The sequence below is a fragment of the Dryobates pubescens genome, chromosome 9 (genome assembly GCF_014839835.1).
Source record: "Dryobates pubescens isolate bDryPub1 chromosome 9, bDryPub1.pri, whole genome shotgun sequence".
NCBI classification, from domain to species: Eukaryota; Metazoa; Chordata; class Aves; order Piciformes; family Picidae; genus Dryobates; species Dryobates pubescens.
Genome location: NC_071620.1, coordinates 32,599,422 through 32,625,469, shown reverse-complemented (window position 1 = coordinate 32,625,469; position 26,048 = coordinate 32,599,422).

The window sequence follows — 26,048 nt, the reverse complement described above, 5'->3', positions numbered from 1 at the left end:
TAGCTCAAAATAGCAGTCTGGGGAAAGAGCTGAAAAGATTATAGCAAACATAAAAGCTTACGATCCTAAACTTCTAAACATACTAAATTACAGGCTGCCAAGTTAGACACCTGAATTCAAATATAGATCTTCCCATTTAGTCAACAAAGTGTGCAGGTGCTTAACATTACACAATGGAAGTCCCGTACATTTCAGTTGCTGGGCATGTCTTAACGCTGGCTTTAAGGAAGTTGATGCTAATATCTGCTCATCCACAGTTAAGCACTTTCACTTTCCCAGAACATGTCTCATAAATTGGTGTCCCACAGAAAGCACCTGGAGGAAGCATGACCACCTTCCCACCTACTGGCAGATGGATCTGTCTCTTGGGAGGCTGGAGATGAGTTTCAGCTCCCTCTTCTGTCTGAGTTAGACCAGAGAACCAAGCCTGTCTCTCCCAAGAAATGTCTCTTAGCCACTAGACTATAATATATGTTAACCCAAAACTTTCCCAGTCTCTTGGATTTATCACATATTCCATAAAAATATTAAGTATTTATTGCAGCAGGGAATAGGACCTGGAGTTCTTCAGTGCAAGTCCTTATATAATCCATGCTGTCACCAGCACAATTTAAGCTATATCAATTTATGACCCAGATTCTCTTCAACAAGTCACTCAGCATTGGAACTGGAACTGGCTGAATAATTGATGAGATTATTTGTAAGCAAAATACTGAGTTAGGCTACTCTAATTCATAGGAACAATGTTATTTATGATTATTTTTTTGTTCAGATATAAGGCATGAACATGCTTTAAGATGGCAAATAATTGTCCCAAGACTTCTGGAAGGATTTTTTTCATCCTCCTGTTTTAGTATGCTAATAGCAAAGTGACTCATACAGTATAAAAGATGAGCTTTTGAACCAAACAATCCAGATAAATTTGACAAATAGACATGCTACTTACCAATATCCTATTCCCATATGTGTGATTACAGCCTAGGTTGGGCCCACCAGGGAAGTATCTTATGTGGCCATTGTTCCTCTCTCCTCTTCATACCTAGGCTCATGGAGATAAATTTGAGTCAAAAAAGATTAGGATAAATTACATTACTTCACACAACAGACTAAGAGCTCACATGTGAGTAATAGCTGCTGCAGGGTGAGCAGCTAAGCTGCCATGGCAAACTGCTTGGGAGAGTGAGCCCAAACCTACAGCCTCTTTTCTTTCACTCCCAAGGTCCCGAGGGAGGTCAGACCTGCCAAAAGATGTTCTGAACCAAGCTCCCACAGCTCCATATTTCCCCCCAAAGCTGTCCCACATCTGACTCTCAAACCACTGTTGGGATCCCTTTGTTTCTAAACATGGTGTTTCCTAGGCTGCCATGTTCAATCCCGGGTCTCCTCCCTATCCTGAACATGACCCCCAAAAAACACAGTACAGAGAGATATGTGCTGGAAACATGCATCCTTTTCTGTATTATTCTGCAGTTTCTCAAGAGGAAAGGCATAAAGGTCTAAATAAGAGTTAACTCCAAGATCTAAACGAGTATATTGAACAATTTATTCAGAGCACATCATGCTGTTCTTCCACCTCTTTGGTAATGAATGCACAGCATCACCATAGCTGAAAGTTAAAGGGGGTATTTCTTCTGGCAATGCCCTCCAGATCCCTTATGCTGGTTTATCCAGCAATTGTGTTGGCAGTTTGGAGTTTTTCCCAGGTTCTTCTATGGCCAGGGATGCTACAGGCCATTTTATTAAATGTCAATGCCCATTGCTGGTTAATTTTTTGGGGATAAAAAAACAACAAAACACCACCAAGAAGACCAACAGCAAAAAAACCCCAACCCCTTAGAATATTTTTCCCCCTGTGCTTCAAAAGCACATCTATTTAAAGTTATTTTCAGATGGGGTCTTTTTTATTTTTTGAAATAAAGTAGTAAAAGAGTTATACTTGCAATGTGCACAACTGAATTTCCTATACCAGGAGATGGTAAATTTTCTTTGTCTTACCCTCAAATCTGCAGCTGTATCTGCAGCATAGGATGAGAACTCACCTCTGACTCATAAACCTGTTAATCAGCAAGTAGACAGAAACATATGATTACTGATTTTTTTCCTCTTGCTGTACAGATCTGAGAGAGGTGAAACTCACATGGGTCAGTAGAAACGTAGGTGTTGAGATAGTGTTGGAGGAGGGTGCAGGAATTCCAGAATCCTTATCTCCATCCCTGAAAAAAAAAGAATTGAGAGTCCCTCCAACCACAGACCACAGCACATTCCACTCTGTGGCAGATCATATTTGTTCTGCTCTTCATGCAAATGCAGTAGCCATCTGACAGTCTCAAAGCTGCATTCCTCAATGCCTCTGGCCATATCAAACTTTTGGGAAGAGATGGGGAACCATTTTCAGGAAGAGGGTGCTCCATTCACTCTTTGACTCTCAAAAAAATGTTTTGTCTTTCTCTCTGTTTTGTGAAGGGCTGTCAACACTTACAGTGAAGTTTATTGTAAATACACAATAATAACAACTGCACACATTCATCTCTGATTCAATTCCCATGTAAATTTATGGTAATGTGTATGCAGATTAAGTCTGCCCCCCTTGGTCCTGGAAAGTTGTCAGAATGACACAAGTTCTGAAAAGGTTGTGTGCTACCAATCTGAAGGGTTTTTTCTATAGTATTTGATAAATGGCAAGCCAAAAATGAGAGACTGTGGGTATTTCTCTTCCCTGTTCCTGGATATACCACTGCTGGAGTCTTCTAGATAGGATTTTAAAAAAGTAAGTCTCTCAATGCAGCCTATAAAACCATGACCTGCCCATTTATATTTCTATTTCACAACAGAACAAATATTCACAAGTGAGATCTGTTGAGGAACAGGGTGGTACAAGGCAGTCCTGTTAGCAAGCTTTCAAAGAAATGACATGCCATCCTCTAGACAGAAAAACAATTTTCCACTCTAGTATTTAGTAACTGTTAAACCAATGCCTAGAGTTTACAGATAGTCCTCACTTTTTGCTGTCTGAATTAGAGCATTTTTAAAGCGAACTCAAAACATCAGTTATTTTACTCTCTCCTTCTCAGCCTTAAGGAAGGCAAGAGACTGACATGGCTGAGTCGAGACCTGCTGGTCAGACTAAAGGGCAAGAAGGAAATGCACAGGTAACGGAAACTGGTACAGGTGTCCTGCAAAGAGTTTAGGAATACTGCCTAGTTATATAGGGATGGGATCAGGAAGGCTAGGGTGTGGCTAGAGCAGAACTTGGCAAGGGATGCAAAGAATAGTAAGAAGGCTTTCTACAGGTATGTCAGGCAGAAAAGGAATGTTAAAAAAAAACAAGGCACCCTCCTGATAAGCAAGAAAAATCTCTCCCATGGTATGAAAAGATCAAGGGTGATTAAAAGATACTTTAGGGCCCTAGGACAGTTAGCGAGGGGATCTGGGGCATGGGTTATCTTTTCCTCTCTCATTCCAGTTGTGGGCAGAAACACTGGAAGGAACAGACAAATCCAATCCATTAAAACATGCCTCCATGGCTGGTGTCAGCATCACAAGTTGGGGTCCTTTGATGGTTTTCTCCTTTTCTGAGAGAGATGTTTGGCTACAACACTTTATGGTACTCTGCAGTAAACAGAAACTAATCTTTAGTTCATCCCAGGGCTGAGTTCCTACAAGGACCCCAAGCATTTCTTAAAAAAAATCACAATGGGACATAAATTGGGACTTCAAGAGATACACGTGCTCTTTGCACAGGGATGAATTTCCAGTAATCCAAAAGGGGATGGGGAACTTGCTATCAGAAACAGCAGGCACCACAATTGTTGGCTAGGCAGATAACACCAGACAACAAAAGTCCAATTGCCAGAAAGTATTTATACTCCTGCAGTTCACAGCTGAGGACTTGATCCTGACCTTTGATACACAAAACAGATTTGCTCTGCAGCTGGAAACTCAGTTGCAGCATTTGTACTTGGAGGGTAAGATTGTGCCCAGAGCTGATAAAGGTGGGAGCTGAATCATCAGTTCTGAAGTAAGGCAGCAATTTCCTGACCAAAATCACTTCCACCCTAATAACACTGAATGGACACAGAAGGCCAGTGATTTTTTTGAAACAAACCAACAAACAAATAAGAACAGAACTGTACCCTACACAGCGGTAAGAATCTTCAGCCATTCGTTTCTCTCAGGGTTTTCAGCTGGTTTAAAGACTGACACAGAAAAAACCCTTTCTTCTCCAAGCTCTTCTCATTTGACTCTGGTTTAGAGTGTTATTTCACTCTACTTTTTTAATCTCGTTTTATTGAAGGCAATCTTAGCCCCAAGAGCAAAACAAGTAAAATAAAAGCAATTAAAGCCTGGAAGGAATCTGTATTTTGTCTTTGAAATAGAGTCCCATGTCAGACAGCTTTCCACATACCTTGTTCAGTGTAGGTTACATTATGGCATCCCATCAGGCCCATTCAAACCAGGCTGCAAAAGTATTGTGGCTGGGATCCAACACTGCCTTCCTGCCTGCAATAGCTGTTGGTGGTGATTTCATCTCAATCATTTTCTCTCTTTCCACCTCTCATGCAGCTGCCTGCCTGTCTTGATAGGACCAAAGTGTAGCTCATGGAATCTATATGATAATCACAAAAATAGTTATTTCTGCTGAAAAATGGATTTAATTCCCCCTCTAAACCTTTGTGGATTGCCAACTGGGGGTGTGAAACCAGCTGGCAAAAGATGCGTTCATTTCAATTTCATGACTTTCCTATACTGCAGCTTCCTGACTTTAAATGGTTCCTCCCTTCTCTAATGAGAGCACCAGGGCCTTGATTAACAACCCTCACTTTAAACAAAGTTTTGAAGAAGCTTCTTTTCATGGTAACTTCCCTGGGAATGTCTGACAGCCTACTCAATCCAGGGCAGCCGAATGCCTCTTCTTTCACAGCATGAGCATTTGTCAGAGAAACTTGGAGTCAGGCTTGGTGAAGATTTGTATCCCTGAGTACTCTGCAAGTAACTTGCACAACAGCGTGGGAAGGAAGCTTGAAAGTAGTGCTGGTAAAACAGCTAAAAACTAATTTCATCAATATTTTCAAAATGCTAAGGCTGCAAATGGACTCTGGTTTACTTTTTTAAATTCTTTCAACTCTTTTCTTATAAAATACATTCTTGTTTACTGGAAATCTTGCCTTTAGGACACTCTTCGCAATTTCCTTTTTAGTCAAAATATGATTTTAGAGAGATGACTAGGCAACGTAGGAGAGAAGCTGAATGTGGGTTTTAACAGTTAATCACAGAGAGGGGAAATGCTATTTCTTGTGCAAGAGTCCTTCAAAGCAGGTAGAGCCATCTGGGTCAGAGCCTTCATATGGCTGAATAGTGACTTGGGATACGAATAAGAAATCAAAGGTATCACCCATGGAAAAGTGCTAATTTCTGGCAGGCTCTGGCTTTTCAGACACTTCTAGATGTCCATTTAGGCAGTGGAATTCTTTAATGGACAGTAGCTAAGGGTCTTAATCATAACTGAGTCCTTAAGTGTGAACTCACAGAGAGTTTAAATGGGCCCTATGAGCAAGCTTGCCTGAAAAGGCCTTGAGTATACATCCTCCTTGTTCACAGGCCAAAATGATCCTACTTTGTGACCTTGCCTTATTTTCACTGATCTCTGCAAGAGATGGGAGAACAACAAGGCTCTGCAAGCCTGCTGACAGCACTTGAAAATTATATCTAAATTGCAGTAATATGGCAGCTGTAGTATAGTACAGGCTAGTACATACCCTAAGCTAGACATAAACACTATCTGTGAACCAACAGTAGCTGCCATCAACACAGAGCTCAGCACACCTACACGAAAAGGAACAGCTAATTGGCATGTGCTGAGTACTGAGTTGCTGTAACTTGATTGCTACTAATATTTCAACTAATTGAAACCTTCCTGGATGTTTCTGTACAGACTGCTGTCACTGTGGTTGCCATATGCAGGAAAACTAGCACACTGCTATCAACTTGACAACCCCAGAGGGCACGACTGAGCTAGGGTTAGACCAGAGGTTTTGTTTAACATTTAAATGAAGCTTTGCTTTGGTTATGCTTATTTATAGGTTTGCTCTTGGCAGTCAGAAAGTTTCATTTGCATTCAGCCAAAGCATGAAAGGAAATACTGGGGCTTGGGAGGGTGGGGGGAGGGAAAATGGAAAGAGGGACAGGGGAAAAAAAAGGCTAAACAAATGAAAGCTCACATGAAGTAGATAGCATCACTAGACTAGCAAAACAAACAAAAGAGAGTCAAAAATACCAGGTACAGAAGTCAGAAGCCACAGCTCTCTTCCAGAGAAGGAATACACTGCATCTCATTTCTGCTATGCCTACTGATACCATCTACAGAAAATCCATCACCAGTTGAAAGATGGCTGCATTCATTGTCAATGCATTCCATCACTTTGGTGTCCCAACTTTCATGAGTTTATTAGATGCACAGTCATGGACTTTTCTATGAAATAAAAAGACAGTATAAGCTTCTTTATTGTTGCCTTATAGAACCAATAGGGAATCTGTTCCTTTATGTAGTAATTACCCTCCTTTTATTGCTTCATCTATCAACAACTGCTATAAATTTACCTTAAAGCAAACTGTGGCAAATCTGTCTCTATATATGTACACACACACACACACACACACACACACACACACATATATAGAGGCACACAAAGTCCAACAATAAACAGGAGAATTTGCTGAAAAGCAAGAAAAAAAAAATAGCACATTCAAAACCAGGAGGAAACCAACACTTGATTGTGAAGTATTCCAGCTCAGATATTAGCTATCTTTCACATTCCTTTCTTCTTCTGTCGTAGTTCTAAGCATGTGATGGTTTCCTCTTGCACAGTTATCGTTCAGGGAGATAGCCTTTTGGAAGATCCTATTGAACTGGGATACTCACAGAAGTTTGAGTAGAGGGAAAGATCCGCTTTGGAATCAAGTGATTGAAAAGAACAAAGCTAAAGTGAAGCTTAGCCTTAAAGATCACTGTAAAACCCATGAAGAGTGGTAAGAGCTGTGGAGGCTTTGTCTATGAACAGGAGCTAAAAAGGACAAATAGGTTCAAGCTAACAGTGCCAACTCAGTGTAGTCATTGTAGACATCTCTACCAGCTCCAAGAAGTTTTGCTCCAGCATTAGGACTTGTTCCTGTGCTATAGCTTACCATGTATCACACAGTATCACAGTAACTAAGGTTGGAAGAGACCCCAAGGATCATCAAGTCCAACCTGTTCCTACAGACCTCACAACTAGACCATGGCACCAAGTGCCACGTCCAATCTCCCCTTGAACACCTCCAGGGACGGCGACTCCACCACCTCCCTGGGCAGCCCATTCCAATGACGAATGACTCGCTCAGTGAAGAACTTTTTCCTCACCTCGAGTCTAAACCTCCCCTGGCACAGCTTGAGACTGTGTCCCCTTGTTCTGGTGCTGGTTGCCTGGGAGAAGAGATCAACCCCCTCCTGTCTACAACCACCTTTCAGGTAGTTGTAGAGGGCAATGAGGTCACCTCTGATCCTTCTCTTCTCCAGGCTAAACAATCCCAGCTCCCTCAGCCTCTCCTCATAGGGCTTGTACTCAAGGCCTCCTCACCAGCCTTGTTGCCCTTCTTGTAGCACCTCCTTCCCTCCATACTTGTTTTTAATAACAATATGCAAATGTCATTCAAAGGAGGGTAGGACTAAGAGGGCAAAGTGCTTGAAACCTGATTTAACAGGACTCCATCATCAAAGCTGGTGTCAGTGCTTCCACCCTATAAGAATTAAGAAACTGGTAGGTCTCTGATCGTCTTAAAAGAGCCTTCTCTCATGATCTGAATTTAGGAATGTCTACAAGAGTCATAACAATACGTTCTCGTTTTCAATTAGTCAGTGCCAAGCACAATGAATACAGAATAAAGAATATTACCTGCAAGTCATTTCTGTACCTCATAAACAGAGCACAGAACTGTTAGTCACATTAAAGATAATTAAAGTAAGACTCTCCATGCAAAGAGCCTGTGAAGTCACTGCTTGTGAAGCATCATTCAGTTCTTGTCCTTGGCCAAAAATGATGGGAAGTGGAACTGTTCTGCCTCTTTACATACAAGAGACAACTGTTACATAAACCAATAAATCTGTAGACATCCCAGTTCAGAAGATAAGATAGATATGCATGTGTGACATGTAATTGTGATTGAAACATTAGCCTGTGTTGCAGGCATCCTGGGGCTGTAACTTACAAAACAAGCATTTTAGAGCTTTCACACACAAAAACCCAACTAAACCAAACCAAACCAAACCCAAAACCAAAACAAACAGCACCAGCCACAAAACAACAAACAAACAAAACCAAGGCAAACTAACCACAAAACAACAAGGAAAAAAGATAAAGGCAATTAAATGTTAGCCTGATATCTTGAAATGCTCCCCCTCCAGGACTTCTTTCTGAATTCAGCGAAGCTCCTTGCCTTGGTTGGATAACAAATGTAGTTTCATAAGGCCACGTGTGCTCAGATATCTGTAACACAACACAGTTTATTCCACAGCCAAAAGACATTTTTCCATTCCCTGACTAGTGAGGTAACAGCTCAAACTGATGATACTCACCCTTTGTGTTTCATAAGACAGTTCTCATGTAACAATGGAAAGAAAGTAAAATTGGTGGAAAAGAATGAGGAGAAAGGAGGAAATTAATTTTGACCTTACACAGGTCACTTATATAGCCTTCTGGAAGATCTCATTGAATAGCATTTTCTTCATGTGTTGATGAAACTGGCCCTGAAATCTGCTCCATCTGCCCCCCACATTACTGTCTTTTGTACTGTGAATGGGCACATTTTTGTTGCTCTGTCCTAAGCAGAACATCATAAAAATGATACTACACAGGATCCTCCTCGGAAGCATCATTTTGTGTCAGAAAATCTCAGAGTCTAAATGTTTCCAATCAGACACCTTATTCACAGAGGAGCCTGGCTTGCTGCAAGAGTCCTTTGTAGTCCAGCTAGATGCCATTACATAATTAAGCATAGGAGCCAGGAGGTAATCTTGAGCATGGCAATTTTACAATGTAAGATCAAAATGTTATTCTTCCTTTCAAAAGATCTTTTGCCATTTGTTGTAATACCTTTGTGCAAGGGATCAAATGCAGTATTGATTATTCATTATTACTTTTAAAGAGGTCAGTGAGCTTCTGGAATTCAGAAGACTTCTGAGGATCTGAAGGGATATAAGGCCTCAGGGTTTGATGACTCATCTTGACCTGAAGCTTTGAAATATCACCTGCTGTCTGGATTGTTCCTGCTTGCTGCCTAGGATTTCAAAGTCTCTCTCTCCCTCCCTGTTTTCCCCCCTCAAGGCATCAGTCTTACAGTCATTGCCAGATGAGGAGAAGCAAAGAATGCAAAAGAAAGTGAAAGTGAGAGGACCATGAGTTGGGAGCCCAGCTGGCATATATCTGCTTTGCTAAACTTGAATTGAAAATGAGTATCATTATTCTTGGTCTTCATGCATCCTACTGTGTTCAGTTATTGTATCTCACAGAAAAGGGAATGGGCATATCATGTGGCTAACTCCATTTTGTTCAACACAGGTTAACAAACTGTTCAATATCCTAACACAGGGAGTTTTTCAACCTTTCTGTGCCAGTTTGATCTTCAGGCATGTTCAAATAAAGGAATGTTTAGAGGAGACTAGGGGTGTCATTATGTGGAGGATCCTGACAAAATTTAATGTACTATCTTTATCAACTTAAGAAAAAAAAAATATGATGTCATATTCATCTAGGCACTGTATTAAAGATTTCCATTTTCAACAACATTGCCTCTATGTTGTAGAATAAACCTCCAAGAGTGCTTTTTGGCAGATGGTTAAATATTTAAGTAGTTGGCCACAAATTTTAAAAAATTGAGATAATTAGAAGACTTAGAAGCAGTTAATATTTATTAGTCATGAAGAGTTTGACAGATTGGATGTTTTCCTACCCACACATTCTCTAGCAGAAAGAAATAAAGCCCTTATTTTTCATTGTATATGAAGCAAGCTTTTATATGAAGCAGAAATAGAAGGCATGGCATTCTCAAGTTTCTCAGTGAGAGACCCTGAGATTAGTGGCTACCACTTAACTCAAGAACAGGCCAGAAAACAACTGGCAAGGTCTCTGCACAGAGTGCACCCTGGAAAGTGCCCAGGACTGAAATTTAAGGATTAGGTCTTCTGCACTACTTCAGCTTTCACTATAAATTATGGAGACTCTTGCAAGGTTGCAGGGCTACTCCAGTAACCAGGGATTATGAGACAACTCATTTTCTGTTAGGTTTGCCCTTTCTGTTGTTCTTCCTTGCAAAAGAGCAGATGTGTAGAAGTCAGACTAGAACTGGCACTCCAGAACTGCAGAGAAGACTCCTTAAGTAGTGAATTAATCTAACAGAACTGACAGACTGTAAAGACTACTATAGAGGACAGTTTCATCAGACATGTCCTCTTTTATCTGTTTGGAAGTCTGACCGAAAAGAAGCATTGGAAAATTTGCATAGGCTTGCTGGCTGCCCCACAGAGAGGTCCAAGCAAGAGCAGTAACATGCTTCTCACTAGGCTGCAGATATCCATCTATGCTGAACACACCAAGAAGCACACCTCAGCTCTTCCCATGGCAAGTGAGGCCAATACAATTGCACTAAGCCAACAGGCAACTCATATAGACAGCAGGTTGGATACGCTCAGGATTGACATGGGGGTACCTGCACAGCACATACATGGTAGGTCTGTGTTATCTATCGTCAGACTGTCAGTACATACAAGTGTTGACACTAACTGCAGACAAGACAAAGTCTGTGCAATGGACATACGTGATACTAATGTATAATAGAGCAGCCACTTGTGTTACCTTCTTTCTGTTACCTTACCTGATCTAGTTGAGATGTCCCTGCTCACTGCAGAAGGGTTTGACTAGATGACCTTTAAAGGTCCCTTCCAACCCAAGCCATTCTGTGATTCTATGATTTCAGAAGAGTGATACTGGCTTTGTGAGTAATTCATGAAAAACATGAAAGCAGCATCAGCATTATGCTGTGTAGATGACTGGCTGGAAAGAGATTAATCTCCACTATATCTTACCTCTTTTAAAAGCACCACTGCTGGATCAGTACATTCAAAGGCAAATAGAAAGCACGATAAACCCAGATAAGACATCTTAGCAATGACATTGTCATGTATCCATATGCAGCATTAAAAAGAATGGGTGCATAGGATTAATCGTGGCATGCAGGGGTATGAAGGTAAAGGATTTACATCACTGTCTACACAGCAAGACCAATATACCTACCATAAGGACCAACTGCCCTGGCAGACTGACTGCAGTCCTGATTTGAAGTTACCCCAGCACTTCCCTCAAGGGGACCCAAGAGAGGGATAGGAAAGCAGCGTTGGACGCCAACCTGAGCCAATGCTAGTTTGCTTTCTAAGGGAATGGTATCTGGAACAGAGCAATCCCCTGGCTACACACTCCCTTACTGTGGTCAGAAAAGTTGAATGCAGGGATTTTTTTCCTTATCCAGAAAAAATCTTTAAGGGACAAAAGCATAAGGTATATTTTCAGGTGGGTTTTTTTTTTTTCTTTATTAATATTATTTTTAACATATTTCCCCCCGTACCTTCATTCATGCTATTTATTTATCTCACTGCTCTAGTGAGACTCTGGAGGACTGGAAAATTGGTAGGGTTATGAGATACAATGAAAGCTAAACCTGTTTTAAATGAACAAAGGCTCAGAAGTTTCAGAAGTTTCAGACCTTCACAGACTTTGTTTGATTGCTAAAAAGCATGATGGAGAAAGTCTGTTAAAGCTTCAGCGTCCATCCCCTTTCAAGGAGGGATCTGCATCCTCAGCCCTAAGAGCTGCAGTAAGACACATCACAAACCAAAGGACTAGACAAGAATAGAAACTAGCAATGAAAAAAGAAGCCACAACCTTTTAAAAAACAAATATCACAGGATTCCGTTACGCATTATAAAGAAACAAGACAGAAACGAACCCACATTGTTCCCTCTTCAAGTACCCAGAATGAAAACCTGCGCCTTAAAAAGGTTTGACCTCAATACAGGCCATAACATAAAAATGTGAGTATCTTGTAAACTTGTGCTTTTCCTGGACTGAGGCCCAGATTTTGTAATATATCTTGCCTGTTACTATTTTTCTTGCTTCTTCCAAAGTAGAAAAGGCTCTTTTGAAGAAACATGTTTTCTAGGCACTTTGATACGCGAGAGTTGGGGTCTGTTTAAATACTTCATGTTTGATATGTACACATAGAGTTGTACATTGTCTGGATATAAGCCAGCAGTGCCTTTCTGGATCCAATTCTTACTATCAGTACGTTGTAAGAGACTAGAGAGCGGTCTCCCCTAACATTTAGAGTGTATGCTAGGCCAGACAGATAATTGTAAGGCAACTTGCCGTGCCTTTATTTTCTTCACCACAGTTTTAATGAGCAGCACCAGAAAGAGTTCATGCCCACACTGAAATCTTCTCCCTAAGTGAAAAACGTAGCACACTGGTAGCACACTCTGGTAGAGCATCATGTCTGCTTGGAAAAGGAACTTTTTTCCCCAATAGTTTCATCTGTCAATGGGATGAGTACTCTCTCAGGGGCCTGGCTGCAGTGTGCTTTTGCACACTAATCATGCTTTTCTGTTCCTGATGCTCTCCAGGCTGAGCTGAAACTGCTGCTAGAAGCCATTGAGCCTGTGCATGGATTGTCATGTACATCTCTGTTTAATCTTTTTGGTATCTACAGAATATATACACAAATGCTTTCCTGTATGCTACCTTATACCAGTTGACTGAGGGCATCAGAGCAACTGACAGAGCCTAATTAATACTTTTGCTCCAGATACATCTTTAAATCCAGCTAGAAGGAGGCCAGTCATACAATAATTCATGTTTACTAGCCACTCTATAATTAATTCCTGCCATATCTTATCAAACAATCGGCCATGAGAGAGTTTTCCCTACTGGAACACGCATAAGTCACTCTAACTTTTGTGGCTGTGAACTGAAAGCAATTCCTTCCCCAACCTCCAGTGTTTGCTCAGGTGCAGTTTGGTTTCCACATGAAATGATTCAGGAGACCCTGCCTCAACCAGCTAGCTAACAGGAGTCACCAACCAACTCGCACTGACTGCAAAGTCCTTATCCTGGAAGAGTCTGTTACATAAAAGTATACTGCCTAAACCCATCTTTGTATTTGTGACTTCCTGTAGGTCCTTAGGTGATTTGCCTTTAAGGATGACTACATTTTTAATCAATCAGCAAGGCATGCAGTATGTAAAGTTCATGCTAGCTTGAGCGGCAGTGGACTGTGTTTTTCCCCTGGTGAACAACCCCCTCACAGGCCATGAGCTTTAGCTGGTGAAGTTATGCAGCCTGCCTATTAGGGCTGCTCTCAGCTACATGCCTGACTGCACTCTTAAGTCTCAGGGCCAAGAGTAAACTTTAAAGGAACCCTGCCAATTAAATGTAAGCAGAAAACAAAGACCATATTTTTAACCAAAGCAAATGTGATCAAAAACGTTCTCAGGATGCTGGTAGTGATAATTATTATTTTGCACTCAGTAGTGGATTTTAATTGAGTTTGAATATTAAAATCTGCCGTGAAAATGAAGCTATCTAAAAATTAGAGTTGATCAAATTGTCCACTGGCCCTTGGAAGGAAATTAAATACATTTTACTAGTGGTTAAAAGTAAGCCTAATTTCAAAAGACAGCAAAGATTTCCTGTGCCAAATCTTTTATAGCCTTGTTTTGTGGATCTTTTAAGGCAGGGAAAAAACAACCTGAAGCCTAGATGGCATGCATTATCTACAAGAGGCAAAGACAAAACATTGCAGAAAGGCTATCCCAGATGAGTTCCAGTAAACTCTGTATGTCATATCATAGTCCAAATAGACTACAGCAGGCAGCAGAAAACATATTTGAGAAGTGACATAGGGAATTTTATAGAACGTACTTGGATTAGTTCTTGTACTCTCTGCATTTTAAATATAATTGATTCAGCCCTCAGTTCAGATAAAGTAATGTTCCAGCTTTACTGTTTTAACTGTTCTTCTGGGTTAGGGCTCTACCTAAAATGAATCTAACAGTCCAGACAGATTCCAGAGAGGGTTTGGGTCTCTGTATTTCAACATGTCAACATTCTCAATCCCCTGATCTTGTTTTTCTTTTCAAAATGCAAAGCAAGTGGTAAACAGTACTAAGAAGCTCCTCTCCAGTGCTCAAAGGGCCTTGATTCTAATCTTGTCACACTTTGAGACAGCTGAAAGCTATGATGAGGAGATGATCACCTGTTTGTTAGAGCCTGCTTAGAGCTTCTAGTGCAGTCTAGGCAGTGTGCTACCGAGAAAAGCAAGAAGCATATGAAAAGTGTCAGGGTGTCAAAAACAGAGACTGGGTTGCCTGCTACACTGCATAAATGATTTCTTGGAAACAGATCTTGCAGGAACATACTGGATCACTTTCACTCGTGGCCTCCTAACACTCTCCTGAAAGTCTCAGGTACATGCTGAACAAACAAGAGAACAAAGCATTCTGCCTTAAAAAGCCTCTTGATCAGATGAACTTTTGCTTTAAAAGAGGAACAAGACTGTGACCATTCCAAAGGGATCCCACTAGTAATTCAATACCTTACAATTAGACATTTCAGAGTCATCTGAAAGAACCAATAAAGACAGATGGACTATTTATTCATATACATCACTATGAGGCATTATCACTCAATGCTGCTAAAGCCAGTTCCATGCCGGCCTTTGATCTAAAATTAGACTAAGGACAAGGAAATGTTCTTTTCTCTACAATGACCACCAAAACCTGAATGAGCCAAGAGAGGCTGAGAGTCTGCAAAGCACTCAGTAGCAGTGGGTGATTACTGATGAAAAACCTCATGACCTCAAGAAGAGGCCCATCAGGACTTTTCTAAAAATGGGAATCTTATCAATGCTTCTCAATATCTAAAAAGCAAGTGGCAAAAGGGTGGGGCCAGACTCCTTTTAGTGATTCCAAATAACAGGACAGGGGGCAACAGGTACAAACTGGAACATGGGAGGTTCCATCTGAACATGAGGAAAAACTTCTTTATTGTAGGGGTGACAGAGCACTGGAACAGGCTGTCCAGAGAGGTTGTGGAGTCTCCTTCTCTAGAGAGATTCAAAACCTGCCTGAGTGCAATCCTGTGCAACCTGCTCTGGGAGAACCTACTATAGTAGGGAGGTTCCTTCTCCAGAGGTCCAACCCCTACCATTCTGTGATACAAATTTCAAAACCCCAGTAAGTGAGGTGCTCAAAATACTCAATAGGGATAGATTTTGAAATTTACTCAGAGAAGGTGACTAGGTAGAATATATGGACATCTAATGCAGCAGCTATAAGTACTGACTGTGGTTCTGGTTTCCCAGAAACTACAATGAGCTGTAGCAAAAGCAGAAAATATTCCATACTGACCTCTTCTCCCTGCAGTTGCTCCTCTATGAAGAGCAGAGATCTCACAGTGTTGGTCACCTTAGTTCTTCCCAGTCAGAAGAGTGTGGAATTTCAACCTTGTGTCTGAGCAGGGGTAGCACCAAATGACCAAATATGTCACACCATTTCACAGATCCTGACTGGAGGCCAAGGAAATATCCATTGGTTCTGACTTCAACAGACAATTTTAGCACTTCTTCACACTCATCTAATTGGACTTGGATTTGAGCACTTGCTTCAAGTCGAGAATCTGACTGCTGCTCCGTAGAAGACAATGCATTTCATATAATCATGACCTAACATGAATCATAAAATCATAGAATTGTCAGGGTTGGAAGGGACCTCAAGGATTATCTAGTTCCAGCCCTTCCCTGCCCCCCCACCATGGGCAGGGACACCTCACATTATGTCAGGTTGCTCAGAGCCACATCCAGCCTGGCCTTAAAAACCACCAGGGATGGGGCTTCTACCGCATCCCTGGGCAACCCGTTCCAGTGTCTCACCCCCGTCACAGTGAAGAAGTTCTTCTTAACATCCAATCTGAATCTACCCATTTCTATTTGTTTTCCATTCCCCTAGTCCTATCACTACCTGACAGCCTAAAAATTCCCTCACCAGCTTTCTTGTAGGCCCCCTTAAGATACTGGAAAGCCACAATTAGGTCTCCTCGGAACCTTCTCTTCTCCAGACTGAATAGCCCCAACTCCCTCAGTCTGTCCTCATGGGAGAATATAGGTGAGCACTGAACTTCCATGGAAGCTCTTCCCATCTGGGACCATCTGCAAAAGCTTACACTAAGCAAAGGATTGTCCTTAACTAACTCCACAACTGCTCAACCTGCTATTACCTTAAAATCCAAGATGTGTTTGTACGTGTTGTGTTGCGGGGACACGCACCTCATGTTGCTCTCTACGCGTACTTCATGTGCGCCCATAGGCCTGGATCCACGAGTGCCTGTGTGCATGCAGATAGATGAGCAGATAATCTGGAAATATTTCAAAGCAAGTGAAATTTTTTTCTTTCTTTCGCAACAACTTGGCCTTGGGATCTTCTGTATGTATGACTGACACGCTTGCCTGTTTTTGCAGCTCCTGCCTTATGTCAATTTAAGCATCTTTCCTACACCTGGAGGAGTTCAACAAACATCAGCTCACAGGTGTCACCCTCCATGGGCTGAAGGCTGGCTCCAGAGAGTCTAGCCAATATCTGCTTTGGCTATTAGCAGTCTTGGAGAGGCCAAGCTCACTGTGTGGGGGGAAGCGGGGGGAGAAGAAGGTGGAAGGAAAAGGAAGGGGAGTGGGGGGGGGTGTGTACATGTATGTGCATGTGCATTGCTGCTGCTTTAACTTTCCATCCATTTAAGAGTTTAAATACTAGTCAAGCACTTAAAATAACATTAGGACACATTCCAGCTTTCTCTGCCAGTCAGAGGGAAAAAATGTTTGAAACCCTGCATCTCAGCACCCCAAGGGCTTTATGATTTGTTAGGTTTAGTAGTTCAGAGGATTAAAAAGACAGAAATATTAGTAGAGAAAGAAGAGGAAAAAGTCAATGTATTCACTGAAGCAAATCTAATGGGTTGCAGGGCCAGAGAAGAAAAGGTTCTACTACCTGACTGAATCTTATTTATATTTTTTGTTCCACAATAAAAAATAATTTTCTAGACATTCCCTTCCCCCCCTTTTTTTTTGCTATGCTAGTCACATTTCCTAAATCCTTTATCAACGGCTGTTCTGCATATGAATGGGCTGTAATTGAACTGTCACATTCATGAAGGTCAGTAACCTTTCATTAGGAAGAATGTGTCTTTCTTGATAAATTGGAAAGTCCCTGAGGATTTGAAAGCATTTTGAAATTTTATTTCATTCTTTCAAATATACCTTCAAAATCTAACACAGATCTTTCTCTCTCTTTCTTTTGCTCCCTTTTTATAGCACTCTGGCAAACCCCTTGCCTTTGTCTTTGTCACAGGCAGTTCCATGCAAAATATTCAATCACAAGCTTTTACTGTCACCTTAAAAGCAAAATGGGAAGCACATGAGCCCCACCCTCAACCTCTTGCTTTGGACTGCAGATAGCTGATAGCTCTGCTTTAAAAAGAAAATAAATCAAAAAAACAAAACCTTGAGATAAGAGTTTTTGCCATTTTCTTGCTTCTTGAGAATGATTTGAGTATCTACTGTAAAGTCAAACTCTGTTGGTGCCAGTATATCCAGTATGTCCAAACACACCTCAAGTAGTGAACAGGCTGAGTGTGAAAAAACAAATTGTGGGAGAGAATTGTGCTTAAAAAATATTACATATCCAGCCCAGCAGATAGCTTTCAATCTCTGCCACAGGTCAGCTCCATAGAACTCAATCTTCCATATCTAAGGAAAAGAAGCTCTTCAGAGAAATGTTTTTGTACCTTGATCCACACTCTGACACAGCAGGGTCTTTGAAAGAATCCTTGTTGCTGCCAAACTCATAGCTGCTGCCAGAAGCTCAATCGCTTCTCCAGATTTCAATCAGAAAGTATGCAGCACGATGCGTGGAAATGTGTTGAGCTTCCCACCCTTACAAGTGCAAAGGTGTCTTCAGATGCCTTAAAAATACTACCAGGGTGCTGATCACAATGGCAGAAGCCATCTATTCCTGTAAATCCCAAGACTAGGCCATGTTCTAGCCAGCTAAGCCTAAGGCTCATTTTCAGCCACTTGACCGACTTGATGTCAAGGGGTCACAAAAAAAGGCAGCTTGGTGACAAAGTCAGTCGTCATCAAGATAAAAACACCAGCGCAGAAAAAGGGAGACTTGGGAAGTTGAAGAAAGCATCCAGCCTTCTGTGTTAGCTAGTCAAATACAAAGAAGTTTTCCAGTTCTGTCAGGAGACCATTCTTTAATTGTCAGTCCCAACAAAACTGCGGCGATTAAAGATTCACCACTATAAAATGAAATACGGAGGAAAAAGGAACAAGGTATAATTGCCAAGCAGCTGGAGACCTTTAATGGTGCAGGCCACACTCCAAGCTTTTTGGCTGGAAAGAAAAAAGAAGCAAAGCACTTATTTTGGTGTTTGGTTTTTTGTTTTTTTTTCAGGAGTGGTTGAAGAATGTTTTTATTAATTAGGTTTAGCTTATTTTTCTCAAGTCCTCTCTCACCTAGTAGATGTCTGTTGAGTTTATATGCCCAGCTTTGAATAGGAATCCTTTACTGAAGCAAGATTACATTTAAATTCATATGGAGAGGGTCTTTACTGAAAAATCTAGATTTCCTCTTATGCTTGTGGTTCTGCCACCACACTCTAGACACAGAGTTCACAGTGAAAAATAGTCAGGTATGCCCAGAAGCAGAATTTAACCTAGATCATCATCCTGATTCTGACTGTCACTGGTGAAGCACGGTGTGTTAACACTGTAAAGCAAAGGACCAGCCTTTATCAGTGGCTGAAGATACGTGGCAAAAACTACCTAGAGCACTAAACCAACAGAAAAGTCTTCACAGACCGTCACTTTTATTCCCATGTTCAGGCTACCCAGTGTAAAAGCCTAACTTAGAAACCTCTGCTAGAATGGCATCTAAGGTCAACAAGTAAGAAGTGATTCAAACTCCTACCTTCTGTGAGCAGCAGTCATAATGCATGAAGTAAGCAGGACTGACTTACCTGTGTGCCTAACTTGAGTACCAAGCTGACTTTTTTTCCCCAGGAAGCCAAGGTCTAGCAACTTGGCATAAAAGGCAATCAAAACTGCTCACCAGTTTCTTGACCTGACATGCTGTCATTGCTCCCATGTTTCATAGCAGGCAACAGGAATACAACTCGCAGCATGATCCTTGCTTTGTGGAATAAACAGATACATTCTTGTCGTGGTGCTTTTCAACTGCATGTCAGTAGATCGCTCTGTAGTGTGCCCTTTTTCAAAGGCAAGAGACCCTAACTGCTTTTCTAGGAAGAGATTAGTAAGCAAAGTTGTATTTTAATGTAAAGCTCTGTTTACAGACCAATTTTCTCAAGAGTTAATTTAGAGATCATTGCTGGTTTACCCTCCTGCAATGTGCCTGGGTGTGCCATTGATATGGAGAACAGTTTCATGGAAGTGCCTCAAAATTCAGATACTTTTAGTTGCCAAAAATCAAGGATTAACTGCCAGTCAAATCAACTCAAGAGGAAGACTACAATCTTAGGAAAGAAATCTCATCAAAACAAGTATTTTAAAGATATTTTCTATCACACCTGGCTTAAAAATACCCCTGGGGCAACACTTCTTATGGTGTACTATTGTTTCTCTTCTTAGATAAAAGGTTAATGGCCAAATGGATGTGAGATAACTACTTAACAAACCTCTAGGGAGATTCTGTTCTAATTTATGCTCTTGTGTCCTCTGTCCTGAATATCCAAATTTCTTTCCTCACCTGCAGCTGGAGGTAGCTTCCCACATCTCAGTACTTGGATTCATACACATTCTCTGTATACCAAGGAGTTTGGATTCCACGATTTCAATTCAGGACTGTCTCAAATGAAGGTCTGATAACTGCATATGGAAAAAACAAGAGTGGTGGATCACATCGTTATATATATCCAGACCAAAACAATGAGGCTTCTGAAGCACTCTGCACTGTATATAAAATACAAGTGGTTAAAGAATTTGTTTAGAAGTGTGTTAAGCATTTTCCAGGAAGGCACTTTACCACTTCATGGTTTTACAAAGAAGCACATCCATTAACATGGGAACCCTCTTGTTTGCATTTCTTAACAGCTGACATTTGTACCTTTGGAAAGAAAGTGAAGGGCATCTCATTGCCTCGTTGTTTAAATCAGTGTGGAAATAATGGGGATGATAGGGAATTGGAGCTAATTTCTTTTGTCTCCTATTCAGCAGATAATGGTGGTATGTGCGGGATGCTAAAGGCCAGGCAGAGGAGGTGACCTGAAGATGACTTCATTCTTATGAGGTTTATCAAAGGCTCCTGTCAGTCAAATGCATGCTGAGAGATTGGGGACTGGCCATCTGGTCCAAAGTTAATCAAAGAGGAAAAAGGAAAGTGAGGAGGTGAAAAATCCCCCTGTTAGCTTTGTGCAAGGTGGAGGGAAATGCAGGCAGAAGAGGGAACTTCTGTGTTCCAGCTGCCCAGGAAATCCAGACTGCATGGTCGTGCTGCATGCAGAGGAGTAACCACAGCAGAGTGGGGTGGAGGAGAGTGGGGGAAAGGGAAAGATAGCATTATTTTGAATTTTCACTGAGATGACCCAACACCAGTTTTAAGTGGCAAGCCTGAAGGTCACTGCTGCTGTTAGCGCGGAGGCAGAATTGTTTCACTTGTCCTCAGAAAAAAAGAACAAAAGAGGGAATGACTGACTCACAGCAGGGAACCACTATAATATAAAACACAGCTTTCTCTCAGACTCAGACCTCTTTCCTCTGAGTTTTTGTTTCTTGCCAGCGGGAATAAGAAGTACAGCCGTGCCACCTTCATGTCCTGCACACACCACCATACCTAGCTTCTCACCTGCTAACTCCTCCACCCACTGGGCTCAGAACCAGGACTAGTGGTTTCTGAGAGATTTATGTAATTGGCCCATAATGGCTTGCCTGTCAATACATTTTGACACCATGTTTAAGCTCAGAAGGCTATATATAGTGGGAATTTAACAGCAAAGGGGTTGGTTTGGTTTACACTGAGAGGGCATCACACAGTGCGTCTAAGACTGAAGACACCAATCAGACGACTGAAATACTGTTTAAATCTGTGGTGTGTTACGTAAAGATACATTTCACCATAATGCATTCTGAAGTAAAACACTCGAGTGTGACAGCCTGTTAGTCTGATTTCCATAACCAGCCCTGTTCAGCTGCTCAAATCAGCTAAATAGAGACATATTTTTAAAACTACAAATGTCCAGATTGTGAATCCCTCCCTCATGCTGGCAAGTAGTCATGTTAATGAGTAGTCTCCTTGACTCCAGGGGAAAAATTCTTGCCAGCAAAGGTTTCACAATCCCAGCCCTAAACATTTCTAAAATGATTAATCTATGTGAATTAACTTAAAACAAGAAGGGAGAAAAAAAAAAAAAAAAAAAAAAGAAAAGAAGGTTAAAAAAAAAGAGAAGAGGAAACATAGGAAGGTTCTTTTGAAGGGCTGCAAATTACTGCTGAACACTAGAAGGTATTTTTGTGGACTTAGGCAGTGGAAGGGATGAAAGTGCTGCCTCTAATACACACATGCACACACACATGCTATCTCTAGTATGCACACACACACAAAACTGTGAAAAGAGTTTGGCTGCTTTATGTACCTGAGGGCGGAATTCACTTCTCCATTAAGTTTCCATGCTGCTTCCTTCTTGGGTGAGGTCCAGTGAGGCCCCCATAGAGAACATATGGGAAACAGTGGCAATGAGTTCAGCTCTACCTGCAGCTTTGCTGGGCTGAGTCTCTTCCAATGTCCTGTTTGAGAGCACCTCTTTGCATGGCTAAGCACAGTAAAATAGCACTATGAATAGTGACAGTGGAAGCAGCAGGCCTTTAAAAACCAACCCAAACCTTACGAAGCACCTAACCTGAAAGAAGCATAACTGAGGATTTCAGCCAAGAATCACAGAATCACCAAGGTTAGAAGAGACCTCAAAGATCATCAAGTCCAACCTGTCACCACAGACCTTAGGACTAAAGCATGGCACCAAGTGCCACGTCCAATCCCCTCTTGAACACCTCCAGGGATGGTGACTCCACCACCTCCCTGGGCAGAACATCCAGCTGTGTCTGCATCCATACACTATACACTCAGCTATATGCTGCTGGCTGCCCTCATATTTTTAGTGAGTTGGTTTTTTTTTTTAATGGCAAGCAACCTCCTGCATGCTAGACAGCTTGAAACAGAAAAGTGAGCAAGGGCAGAGACTGGGAGGCCTTGGATTTTATGGCTGCTAATGGCTGACACAACCTTTATGCATGGGAATAAAAGTCAGTGAAGAACCTCATGGGCATCAAACACACATTGCAGTTTTACTGACCCTGGCTTGTACTTGCCATCTACAGAACTTCCTTACTTGAGCTGTGATGACAACAGAAGGAAGGCAGTTAGTAGCAGTATATTTTTATTATTTTGTTCTTCAATCTGCACAGCTCTAAGTCCAAGAGAAATGTGACTAAGAAAATCATCTTTCCTAACCCCTGGAAAGAAAATGCAGCCATGTGGTTCCCAACATAAAAACAAGCATTACCATGCCTCAAGTACTGTGCCTGCTATTATTAAAACTCACAAGCAACTACAAAACAACCCTGTCTCTGTCTTTACAGAGCAAGACCTGCAGACATTTACAAATAGGCTGACAGAAAAGTCAGCAAGGAAGTTTCACCAGAAATCTGCTGTCACCTGGGTGAATTAGGGAATTATACCAGGCAGAAAGCCATTATCATATAGTTGGTTCCCCTTGCCCAGTGTCCTGCTGGATCTCACAGAAGGGAAAAGCTTTGACTTACTCACACCTGCAAAGATTTCTAGTCTAACACACTGGTTGGATACACAGGCATGAACACACTTCCATCAGCAGGGCCTCCTTCTGGTGGGCCTGAAATAATATGATGTATCAGGTTAGATAATGCCTTAAATCAAACAGTAGAACCATTTTCTTCAGTGCCTGAGATTAATTCCAAAAGCAGGTAGGGAATTTATCTTCCATCCCTAAAATGATGGAAGATAAGTGACTACCTTTCCTTGAAGACACTGAGAACATGCAGCTCTGGTCTCTTCCACATACACTCCACATTTCTCTTATTTCTAGTTAGAACCCCTTCCTGAAGAATATTTTTAACTTTATTCTCTGTTAAGCTGCATGGTCAAGAACAAGCATGCTGAACATATGCTTTAATGCAGTAATTCAGAGAATGAGTTTTCTTTCAAAACACTTCAAAACAGCAAGGAGTTGGGGGAGGGAAGTTATCAGGATGCTGGAAAGCACTAATACAATTTATTAGACAAACCCTGTGTGGATGCAATGGCAGGTCTGCTATCAAAGGCAAAAACCTTCAGGCATTTTACATCCCATAATCCCAATGAAAGCCTGTTTTTGTAGATACCCTGCAGTTCATGAATCACTGACTGAAGCATACAAAATCCCTTGTTTAAGTAATTACAGTACAATACACAAATCTGCACAGTGTCTGATGTTATATAAAATATTCCAAGGCTCAAAACTACTACTAAAAAAACCCAACCAACCAACCAACCAACCAACAAAAAAACCCCCCAACAAATTCCCAACTGGAATCAAGAGTGTTTTGCAGTAAGCTTATTTTGTGAGGTAAGGAATGCTCTGATCTAATCATATTAGGTCTGCCCTGGGGACTGGAGGAGGTCTGGCAATACAGGGACCCAAGCGAGCCATGGACAGAGGACAGCTCCTGTTTCCAGACGTTGTTCTCCATTTGTTTTCACTTGGGCTTCAGTACACCCTCAAGCTCCCATTTGTACATAGTTGAATGGTTTTGTTATTGCCACTTTAGTTTTCAAGCATCAAAGAACACAGAAATATCTCAGATCTCAACCCTGGACCTTGGCCTTCATGGAGTAATAGAGCTGCTTTCCAATTCTTGAATGAACAAAAAGCCTGGTATGTTAGGAAGATGCCTAAATTCCACCAGGAAGTATGAGGTCTCATCTCTGTACTTAGTTTTGATTTATCACCACACCTGGGCAGTTTGGTTTAAGCATTGATCCATAGGCAAAATAGACTTTCTTGAATGAAGAGTTCTGATTTGCTTGATTTTGGTTTCATGTACAGACTGCATATTTCAACAAAGCTTGTGCCCTTTGTCTGATCTGTAAGTCAGACTTGGAGTGACACGCAGGTGGCATTCTGCCAAGCCACTTCCAGATCAGACCAACAACTGCCAGTCATACAGACATAATCAGAGCACCAATGAAAATGTAGAACTGTAGTATGATTTACAGAGCATGATGAATGCATTCAGTTCAGATTCATTAGAAAATACGTTCTCCTCCTCCAGCTACAATTTAAGGTGTGGCAAAGGTGTAGCCTGCAGAAGAGGAGGCTCAGGGGGTACCTTATTGCTGTCTACAACTCCCTGACGGGAGGTTGTAGCCAAGTGGGGGTTGGTCTCTTCTCCCAGGCAACCAGCACCAGAACAAGAGGACACAGTCTCAAGCTGCACCAGGGGAAGTTTAGGCTCAAGGTGAGGAGAAAGTTCTTCACCGAGAGAGCTGTTAGCCATTGGAATGTGCTGCCCAGGGAGGTGGTTACCACCTCAAGCAAAGACTGTCTCTGTTAGGCTCATGTGGAGAACTCAGGACAGGCTGTTTAATTGGTCTAGAGTTCTTTTCTGAAGAAAAGCAGAGCCATGATGCAGAAAGCTTTCTTGGGTTAGGTCTGCCTTTTGCTACACAAAGAGCACAAGCAGTTTGAGTTAAAGGCATAGTGAGGAGTTTGGCAGAAATTTGGACTGCTCTGTATATGGGATGTTGTGATTCCTCCAGCTGCAATTCCCTAGGATGCATTTCACCGAGCCAACACCTGACAGGAAATATTTAGGAGGTTATAAGTCTTCTTTAGAAGAAAATTACAGCAGAAGGAGGTCCAATATAACAACTAAAACATGAGAAAAAGGTTTCTCACAGTTTGTGTTCTAGGTGCCTGGCTGAAATTTTGGCTCCATAAAAAGTCTTTTGCTCTGCACTTCCAGGAGGCCAAGTTTGTCAAAGTCTAGCTAGCTTTCATATATATTTGATTTGCTGTATTGCCTAGCTTCATAGACAACGAAGAGTAGATTCAATCTCACTGTGAAAGAACAAACAGCATACGCTGAGATGGAAAACTGTTTGGTTTGCAGAGCCCTATGCACCTTGGCCGGCAGCCCTTAACTAACGTGAAGGTGTCCCCATTCTTCTCATTTATAGGATTTCTTCACCAGAGGCAGGAAGGAAGAACTTCAAGACCATTTTCTGGCATAATTGATGTGTTGATGCTGATTTTTCTTTAAAGTGTCATATTGACAAAACTGAAGAGCAACTACTATGACTATATAGGTTGTTTAATCGCTTTAACTCGAGAACAGAGCAGAAGATCCAGCTTTATAAAATGGGTAGTGGTGGCTGTTGTACAGGTGTTTTGCTAAAATAAATAAATAAATGAACCCCTGCTTTACAATCTGAAAGGTGGGACAGAAAGTGTGCAGTTTCTTCACTCCCACCATTTTATGTTCATTTAACAAATTGTTGCAGTCAAAATTGCAGCAGTAATATAAACAAACAAGTTAGCCAGTATCTGAACATGAAACCCGTGAAAAGGATGGTAAAATAACCAGGGAATGTTTTAATTATGAATGTCCAGTGCCTGATGTCTGCCTTTTCCTCATGTTCACACTCTCAACTTGAATGAGCACTGAAATGTTGAAATGATTGTGCATCCTGGTAGGGTGGCTGAGCTCATGATTTGTGATCGAGATTAGACAGGAACTTCCAGAAAAAAATCAGGTGTTAATCTGTGCCTCTTCTCCCATGCTTCTCTCAGCAGCCATCCTTCTAAAATCTAGAGAATGAAATGTTC